Source organism: Tachyglossus aculeatus, chromosome 3, assembly GCF_015852505.1.
Source record: "Tachyglossus aculeatus isolate mTacAcu1 chromosome 3, mTacAcu1.pri, whole genome shotgun sequence".
NCBI lineage: Eukaryota > Metazoa > Chordata > Mammalia > Monotremata > Tachyglossidae > Tachyglossus > Tachyglossus aculeatus.
In genome coordinates, this window is record NC_052068.1 from 108,025,314 (window position 1) to 108,035,841 (window position 10,528).

The 10,528-nt window shown below is 41.9% G+C and overlaps 1 pseudogene; it reads right to left on the reverse strand.

Moving 5' to 3' along the window:
• Nucleotides 1–962: 962 nt before the first annotated feature.
• Nucleotides 963–5,643, reverse strand: LOC119925385 (annotated as a pseudogene).
• Between the last annotated feature and the right edge of the window lie 4,885 nt (nt 5,644–10,528).

The window sequence follows — 10,528 nt, forward strand, 5'->3', positions numbered from 1 at the left end:
TCAGAATTAAGACTGTGACTTTGGTGAAGACCAAAATTCAAAATCCATGCTCAATTTTCTAAGGAGAGTCAGCCAGTTCGACCCTAGGGCCTTGCAATCTGGCTTCTTTTGTATATTAAAATGACAAGGGACCTGCACAGAAAAGCCCATGAATCAAAGAATGAGCACTGGGAAATTAAGAGAAAACTCTTGTTATAAAAAAGAAAAAAAAAAACCTAACCCATTTGTTAGTCCTCCCACAGTGGTGCATTTCTGTATGCTTGGTGATTTATGTTGAGTCACTGGAAGCAAAAGGCTTTTTAGAGCGCATCAGCACAGAACTCAAGACTCAGTGGAAGGCCAACCTTCACATTGGACGGAGGCAGTTTCCAAAACACTTGTATTTCTGAATCTCGAATCATCTCTGTTTTCCCGAGAGTCAAAATTATTTCCTTGGGGCTGTTTGAGATGTGCAACCTCACCCACTTATTTCTGAGCTCAGAGGGAAAAAAAGAAAGACAACTACAAGGCTTTCCCCCTCAACCCAGAAAATGCATGGTGCAGAGCTATCTTTGGAAAAACACTTTTCCTAGAAGTGCCAGCCGTTAAAGCTAAACATTTTAAAGGTCCAGGGACTCTGCCAGTGCCCAAAGTCCCTGAAGATCTTCCTTATCAGAGGTGGGGATGGAACAAACCCAGGAACTTTTCTTCATCATGTTGAAAACAGGTTTGAGTACAGCTTCGTAGGTACTGCAATCAATTCTGTAACTTTGCCCATATTTTCATTTTTAATTTAACCATTTGTTGATTATTTTCTTTTCCCCAGATTATACCCTCTCAAATACCCAGTCAGTTCATTTGCACTGACAGCCAGCCATACACCTTAGACATTATTAAAGACCTTAAAGACTCATTTAACCATTTTTCCATTTTCTTTTTCATCTAATTGGAAATTATTCTGTACCTCTCACTGGCAATAGATTCTACGTTCCTTGAGGCAAGGGATCATGTCTTTCATCTATATTGTACTCCTTCAAGGGCTTCGGTTTGTACTCTGCATGCAGCTGATACTCAGGAAATGCTATAAATTTATTGTTTTATGAGGCAATTTCAAAAACCATACAGTAACCCTAATGGTCAACAGAAAGGAGAAATGTTCATTCACCTTTAATTTTCAAACAATTTCATTCTATTAGTTGGCTACAGAATTATGCAGTTATGAAAACGTTGAAGAAAATAAGAAATCATATAGTTAAGGTGTCTTGTTTAAATAGAAGCTGGTAAAAAATGCCTTTGGGAAATAATAAATTATATATGATCCACCTGAACTGAAACTCAGGTTTACCTACATCTAAATCATGGAAGAAGACTTTGCAGATGGTCTTTAAGTATTTTTCAGAATCAAAGAATCAACTGGAAATTTACTCATGGAGTTTGTGTCTCCCTCATGAGCACAGACCACTTCAGTATGTGGAGCGAAGAGCTGGTCATAAACACACTGACCAGCCATGAGAGGATATCATATCATAATCGTATCATAAATACGATTGATGATGAGAGGAGAATGTCTCCTCCAAGAGGCCTTTCCATGAATAAGCTCTCTCTTCATTTATCTTCCCCACCCTCTGCTCTGCAATGACTCTGCAATTGGCTGTGTACCTCTTAAGAACTCTTGTTTTCACCCCAGCCCCCATCATTTATAGTACATCTCCTTATGCCCTAATGTTTCCCCAGCTGCAATTGATTTCAATGTCTATCTCCCCGTGTAAACTGTCAGCTCATTGAGGGCAGGAGTAAAATCTACTAATTCTGTTGTATTACACTTTCCCAAGTGCTTAGTAAAGTTCTCAAGGCGCTTAGTACAGTGGTTTGCACACAGTAAACGCTCAATAAATACGACTGAATGAAGCCCCTTGTGGGCAGGGATTGACTCTATTGCTGTAGTGTACTTTCCAAGTGCTTAGTACAGCGCTCTACAAACAGTAACCTCTCAATAAATATAATTGAGTGAAACGAATGAATGCTGCACACATGTAAGTGTTCAATAAGCACAATTGATTGATTGATTAACATAATCCCCTCCTGAGCTCAAATATTATGGTACTATCACCCTGCATTATTTTCCCAAGGGAATACTAATAATCATTATGATACCTTTAAATGCTGACTATGTGCCAAACACTGTTCTAAGAGCTGGGGTAGATACAATTTAATCTGGTTGGACACAGTCCCTGTTCCACATAGGACTCACACTCTTATCCCCATTTGGAAGATGAGGTTACTGAGGCACAGAGAAGTGAAGTGACTTGCCCAGGGTCACACAGCAGACAAGTATGGTGCTGGGATTAGAACCCAGATCCTTCTGACGCCCAGGCCCATGTTCTATCCACTAAGCCATGCTCCAGTGCTCCAGGTCTCAGAGGGAAACAAAGACTTCTCTCATACCTTCCTATATTCCTGTCCCTTTTGTAAAAGTTCTCTATAGTTACTGGAGATCGAAGAGAAGCAATAGTTGGAAATGTAATAAATGCTCACTATGTGTCAAACATTGTATTTACCACAGGGGTAGACAGAAAATAATCAGCTAAGACACAGTCCCTGTTCCTCAAAGGACGCACAGTCAAAATAGGAAGGAGAACAAATATTGAATCCCAATTTTATGGACGAGGAAACTGAAACACAGAGAGGTTAAGGGACGTGCCCAAAGTCACAAGGCAAGCAAGTGATCTTTATTTTAATTATTATTGTCATAGTTGTTATGTGCTTACTGTATGGATACATGCCACCCCGTGCTCCTAAGGGAGGCCAGGGTTGACATTCTATTCCAGTTCTCTCTTGGGATCTAAATCCAACTTGAAATCTAGGCCAAATTCCAACCAGAGCCCTAGTTTGAATCATAGTTCTACCTCTTGTGGCCTAGCCCAAAGGATATAATAAGGGCCTGGGAATCGCTAGGAATTGGATCCTTATCCTGGGTAGGGAATGTCACTATCTTTTGCCAAATTGTAATTTGCAAATGCTTAGTACACTGCTCTGCACTCAGTAAGTGCTCAATAAATACGATTGAATGAATTAATGTGTTTGACCTTGAGCAAGTGACTCAACTTTTCTGTGCCTCAGTTACATCACCTGTAAAATGGAGATTAAGCCTGTTATTTCCATGTGCGACACGGACTCTGTACAACTTGATTAGCTTGTATCTACCTCAGTGCTTAAGTACAGGGTGTGACACATAGTAAGAGCTTAACAAATACCATTAGAAAAAAAGAAGAAAAACTCTGACCCTACTACCACATACCATGCTTGCAAAATTCACCTTTTTGACAGTACACTACTGATTGTCTACCTGCCAAGTGAGGGGCATATTGCCTTCTACATTATAACATAAAACTGCAACAAAGATATCTGAACATTCTTAGGGGAATAGCTCATTACTGCTCCTCTTACTTCCACATTATATTTTTCAAACTCCATGGATATGCACATTGTCTCAATCATTCGGAAAGCTATTTTTCCCAGTATTTATCTTCCATTCTAGTAGGTTTTCCATTTTTTTCTTATTTAAAGGCAGCCATCTCCCTATTCTGAATTTCTTTTTCTTTCGAGTCCTAAATCCTCACATCATGGTTTCAATTGCAGAAGAAGGTACCACTGAGAATATCACCCCTTTTCCTTCAATGAAAAATGTGATCTCAAATGAATCCCTTTCATTGAGCAATTCCAGGACTCCCAAACGTGTCTGAAATATCTCAGTCTGATGAATTAGTCCCTGAGCATTATAATGCACCAATAAAATGCACTAAGGATTGTAAAGATGATTTTCTAGTCATATTTTTTAAGTGCCTACTGTGTGCCAAACATTGTACTAATTGCTGGGGTAGATATAAAATAATCATTTTAGACATAGTCTAGATTACACATGGGGCTCAGAGTCTCAGTTTCCATTTTACAGATGAGGTAACAGGAAGAAGTTAACTGACTTGCCCAGGGTCACAAAGCGGGCAGGTGGCAGAAACAGGATTAGAATCCAAATCCTCTGACTACTAATCTTGTGGTCTTTCTAGACCGTGAGCCCACGGTTGGGTAGGGACCGTCTCTGTGCGTTGCCGACTTGTACTTCCCAAGCGCTTAGTAAGTGCTCTGCACACAGTAAGGGCTCAATAAATATGATTGATTGATTGATTTCCACTAAGAACACTTCCTCCCATTTGAAATTATATATGCTGTCCTCCCACATCTGAAAATAGTTTTCAAACCCCCCTCTATGCCTCATTTACCAGCAAGTAGGGGCTGAGGCAATTGTATAAGTGGAACCCACTGAGAACTCTGCTTTGCACAGAAGCATTTAGAAGAAACTATATCTGCCAAAACCCAAATCTGCACAGTGCACATCAAAGATGTAACTCCCTCTCCTTAGAAACTTAGAATTAATTTTAACATCAACTGAAGGTCGTAATTAGCTTTCCATCCCATTAAGCAGGAGTTATTCCATTTCCTGAAAGTATTTTATTTGAAATGGCATAGGATAATGGATGGATATATTAAATATAGGCACTGAGGTGGAGAAAGGTATGTTTAAACAGTAGGAATTCTCCTTTCCCCTGAAAGGAATTCTCCTTTCCAAGGTTCTCCCCAGGAGAAAACCCGGGCTGATTGTACAGAGAAGATCTGGGTGGATAGAATAAGCCAAATGCAGGAGGGGAAGACAGGACATGCGAACATCCATTTCACCTGCCTGATTTTCCCTTCAAATGTGGCTTCCTACACCACACCTTTTTCATGGCCGTTTTCATCTCTCTGTTCCTCAACGTGTAGATGAGAGGGTTGAACATGGGGGCGTTGGTGGTGTAAAACAGAGTAAACGACTTATCCTCTGGGAAGGTCTGGGCTGGCCGGAGGTAAATGAAGATGCAGGGCAAGAAAAGTAATTCCACCACAATGATGTGGGAAGCACAGGTGGAGCGGGCTTTGTGACATCCTTCCAAAGAGTGGGTCCTCAGACTGGCTAAAATGGTGACATAAGAGAAAACTAATATTGCAAAAGAAACCGACACAACTGTCCCTGTATTGTCGACGACTAAATATCCAGTCATGTAAGTATCTTAGCAAGCCAGTTCCAGGAGAGGTTGAACATCGCGCAAATAGTGATCAATCTTATTAGGGCCACAGAAGGGCAAAAAATGACAAGGAGCCACTGGACCGAGGAATGGAGAAATGCTCCTCCCCAGCACACTGCAACCACTGTGACACATCGCTGCTTGTTCATGATGACCATATAGTGTAAGGGTTTGCAGATGGCGACATAGCGATCATAGGCCATCCCCACGAGAATGAAGATCTCCACCCCACCAAATAAGTGCATGGTGAAGAGTTGCATCATGCAATGGTCGAAAGAGATGGTTTTCTTCTCAGACAGCAAATCTCTGACTAGTTTGGGAGTCACCGTGGAAGTGTAGCAGAGGTCCATGAAGGACAAGTGGCAGAGGAAGAATACATGGGCTGTTTGATGAGGAAACTGCATCTGATGGTGATGAGGATGACAAGATTCCCTCCGAGGATTGCAATGTAACAGGAGAGGAACAGCCCAACGAAGAATATCTGTAAATTTCTATCCCTAGACAAACCTAAAAGAACAAATTCAGCGACGTTGTTCCTATTTTCCATCCTGGGAATGAGGAATATTTCCCTGAAATGATTGCAAAATGAAGCATCGTAAATAGTATTTAGAAACTTTCAGTGACCAGTTCATTGGACTTCTAATTGAATATCACTTACAATACCGTGTCAACATATATATGAGAAACTTTATATCTTTTCTGGTTATACATTTCTTTCATTTCCAGTGAGAAGATAAAAATATATTTTTATTCATTAAGAACTCTGTGTTAAGTACCAGAATACAGGCTAATCAGATAGGAAACAGTCCTTCTTCCATATAGGGCTCACCATCTAAGAAGAAGGGAGAGGGAAAATTGTATCCCCATTTGGCAGTGGAGAAACCTGCGGCACAAGAGAAGCAGCCTGGCCTAATGGAAAGAGCACAAGCCTAGGAGTCACAAGATTTGGGTTCTAATTCCAGATCTCCCACCGGCCTGCTGTGTGACCTTGACCAACTAATTTAACGACTCTGTGCCTCAGTTTTTCCACCTAAATAATGAGGATTAGATTCTACCTCCCTTCTACTTAGATTCAGTGCCCCCATTTTTTATGTCATTTGTTAAGTGATTACTATGTGCCAGGCACTGGTCTAAGCACTGGGAACAGAGATAATCAGGTTGGACAGGGTCTGTGTCCCACATCTTGACATGTTGACACGTTGACATGTTTGAGCAGCCTGGTTTAGTGGAAAGAGTCTGGGGTCAGAAGTCATAGGTAGTGGGTTCTCATCCTAGCTCCGCCACTTCTCAGCAGCACGACTTTGGACAAGTAGCTTAACTTTTTTGTTCCTCAGTAACCTCATCTGTAAAATGGGGCTTAGGACTTTGAGCCACACATGGTACAATCTGATTAGTTTGTATCTACTCCAGGTTTAAAGCAGTGCTTGGCACTTAATAAGTACATTAAAAAGCCATTGTTATTACTATTATTACGTTAAGTGATTTGCCCAAGGTCAAGCAGCAGACAAGTGGTGGAGCCAGGATTAGAACCCTGGTCCTTCTGACTCCCAGGCCAATGTTTTATTCACTGGATCACACTGCTAGTCTGTTCTGGTTACCTTTTATCTATCCTAATACTTAGTAAAGGGCTTAGCACACAGGACTTAACAAATAGAATAATAAAAATAATAACAGGAATAATTATCCTGAATTTATTCCTGGGTACATCACAGAGTAAATGCTTAACAAATGCCATAACTATTATAAAACAAGAAATCAATCCTATTTATTGAGCACTTACTATGTGCAGACCACTGTATTAAGCACATGGAGAGTACAATATAACAGAGGTGATAAACACATTCATTCATTCATTCATTCGATCGTATTCATTGAGTGCTTACTGTATGCAGAGCACTGTACTAAGCGTTTGGCAAGTACAAGTCAGCAACATATAAATATGGTCCCTAACCAAAAATAGGCTCATAGTCTAGGAGTAGGAGATAGACAACACAACAAAGCATGTAGACAGGTGTCAAACCATTAGAATAAATGGAATTATAGATATATGCACATCGTTAATAAAATAGTCGTAAATATGTACAACTAAAATAGAGTAATAAATATGTACAAATACATACAAGTGCTGTAGGGCGGGGGGTGTGATGGAGAGGGGAAGAGGAGAGGAAAAAGGGGGCTCAATATGGAAAGGCATCCTGAAGGAGGTGAGCTCTCAGTAGGGCTTTGAAGGGGGGAAGGCAGCTAGCTTAGCGGATATCGGGGGAGGGCATTCCAGGCCAGCCGAAGGACGAGGGCTGGGGGTCGATGGGTGGAACATGCGAGAATGAGGCACAGTGAGGAGGCTAACGGCAGAGTATCAGAGGGTGCTGGCAGGGCTGTAGAAGGAGAGAAGGGAGGTGAGGTAAGAGGGAGCGAGTTGGTGGAGAGCCTTGAATCCAAGAGTGAGGAGTTTTTGCTCAATTAGAAGGTTGACAGGCAACCACTGGAGATTATTGAGGAGGGGATTGTCATGCCCAGAGCCTTTCTGTGCAAGGATAATTCGGTTAGCAGAGTGAAGTATAGACTGAAGCAGCAAGAGACAGGAGGATGAGAGATCGGAGAGGAGGTTGATGTAGTAATCCAGTCGTGATTGGACGACAGATTGAACCACCAAGGTAATGATTTGGATGGAGAGGAAAGGGCAGATCTTGGCTATGTTGTGGAGTTGAGAACGGCAGGTTTTGGTGACAGATTGGATGTGTGGGGTGAATGAGAGTGTGGAGTCGAAGATGACACCAAGGTTGCGGGCTTGTGATACAGCAAGGATGGTAGTGCCGTCTACAGCGATGGGAAAGTCAGGGAAAGGACAGGGTTTGGGAGGGTAAATAAGGAGCTCAATCTTGGACACGTTGAGTTTTAGATAGCGGGCAGACATCCAGATGGAGATGTCCTGAAGGCTGGAGGAGAGATGAGCCTGGAGGGAGGGAGATGCAGATTTGGGTATTATCAGCATAGAGATGATAGTTGAAGACATGGAAGTGAATGAGTTCACCAAGGGAGTGAGTATAGACAGAGAGCAGAACTTGACCATTAACTGACCTTTGAGGAACACATGCAGTAAGGGGATGGAAGGGGGAAGAGGAGTCCACGAAGGAGACTAAGAATGAATGGCCATAGAAATAAGAGGAGAACCAGGAGAGGAAGGAGTCTGTGAAGCCAAAGTTGGATAGCGTGTTGAGGAGAAGGGGGTGGCCCACGGTGTCAAAGGCGGCTGAGAGGTCGTGGAGGATTAGGATAGAGTAGGAGCCACTGGATTTGGCAAGAAGGAGGTCATCGGTGACCTTTGAGAGGGCAGTTTCATTGGAGTGTAGGGGAGGGAATCCAGATTGGAGGGGGTCTAGGAGAGAGTTGGAATTGAGGAATTCGAGGCAGAGGGTATAGACGACTTGTTCTAGGAGTTTGGAAAGGAAGGGTAGGAGTTAGACAGGGCGATGAGGTCATGTTTGAAGGCAGAGAGGAAGGAACCAGTGGAGAGTGAGCAGCTGAAGATGGAAGTTAAGGAGGGGAGGAGGGAAGGGGCGAGAGTTTTCATAGGATGAGAGGGAATGGGGTCTGAAGCACAGGTGAAAGGAGTGGCACTTGAGAGGAAGGAGGAGATTATTATTAATATCATAATTAAGAGACTGAGTGTCTTGTCCCAGATCACCCAGAAGTCCAGGAGCAGAAATTAATAATAAGAATAATAAAAATAATAATAATTATGGTACTTGTTAAGCATTTACTATGTACCATGCACTGTTATAAGCTCTGGGACAAATGCAAGTTAATGAAGTTGGACATAGTCTCTGTCCCTCATGAGGTTCTCACTCTTAATTCCCATTTTACAGACGAGGTATCTGATGTGCAGAGATGTGACGTGACTTGTCAAAGGTCACACAGTTGCTATGTGGTGGAGTCAGGATTAGAACCCAGGTCCTCTGACTCCCAGGACTGTGCTTAATCTACAAGTCCATGTTGATTCCCACATACAAGTCTCTCACTCCCAGTCCTATCATCTTTCCACTGACGATAGTACACAGCAATAAATATATTACTCTAGAGATCATATCTGTTGCATGAGGATGTTTCAGAATTCAAACCATCTGATTTCCTTTTTCTAATAAATCCCACTCTCCTTTGAATACACACCTTATCGTGGCAGGAGAGTTGGTGTAAGATGATGAAGCTTAGAGCTTAGAGTAATAAAGCTAGTCTCTCATTGGGCTTACCCATAATGGAAAGGTCTAAGCCAAAACATCAGACAAAGTTGCTTCACTTGTGCTGGGCAGCAGAAGCACGGGAAAGAAGGCAATAAAAACAAGTTTCATATTTTTGACCAAGAAAAAGCTGTGGACTACAAACCAGAGCAAGTACAGATGAAAATGTGATGTTCTGGGTAAGAGGTGTCCAAGGAGTCACCATGGGTCAGAAACGACTCAGAGGCGTTCGACAACAACAATACAGCCCATCAATCACGGGATTCCTTTAAGGACCACCTGATTAGAACCAAGAAATCACATGAGGGTGTCTAGTCAGATATTTTCTTTCAACAGTCCTGGAGATCTGCCAGAAGAGAAATGGTGGGCTAAAAAATGAATTTTATCTGTCTCACAATATTTCAGAATAAAGACTGTGACTTAGGTGAAGCCCAAAATTCACAATCCATTCTCAATTTCCCAAGGAGAGTCAGCCAATTCGACCCTAGGGCCTTGCAATCTGGCTTCTTTTTTTATATTAAAAAGACAAGGAACCTGAACAGAAAAGCCCATGAATCGAAGAATGAGAACTGGGAAATTAAGAGAAAACACTGTTGTTATAAGAAAGAAAAGAAAAAAAAAACCTTACCCCTTTGATAGTCTTCCCACAGTGATGCATTTCTGTGTGCTTGGATATTTATGTCCAGTCACGGGAAACAAAAAGCTTTTCAGAGCTGCATCAGGATAGGACTCAAGTCTCAGTGGAAATCCAATCCTCACATTGGATGGAGACAAGTTTCCAAAAACCTGGAGTTTCTGAATCTCGAGTCATCTCTGGTTTGCTGAGAGTCAAATTTATTTCCTTGGGGCTGTCTGAGGAATGAAATCTCACTCACCTATGTCTGAACTCAGGGGGAAAAAAAAAAGAATGACAAGTACAAAGTTTTCCCCCTCAACCCAGCAAATGCATGGTGCAGAGCTAACTTTGTAAAAAAAAATTGTTTAGAAGCCCCAGCTGTTAAAGCTAAACATTTTAAAGATCCAGGGACTCTGCCAGCTCCCAAAGTCCCTGAAGATCTTCGTTATCAGAGGTGGGGGTGGAACAAACCCAGGAACCTTTCTTCATTATGTTGAAAACAAGTTTGAATACAGCTCGTAGGCACTGCTATCAATTTTGTTACTTTGCCCATATTTTCGATTATAATAATTTAACCATTT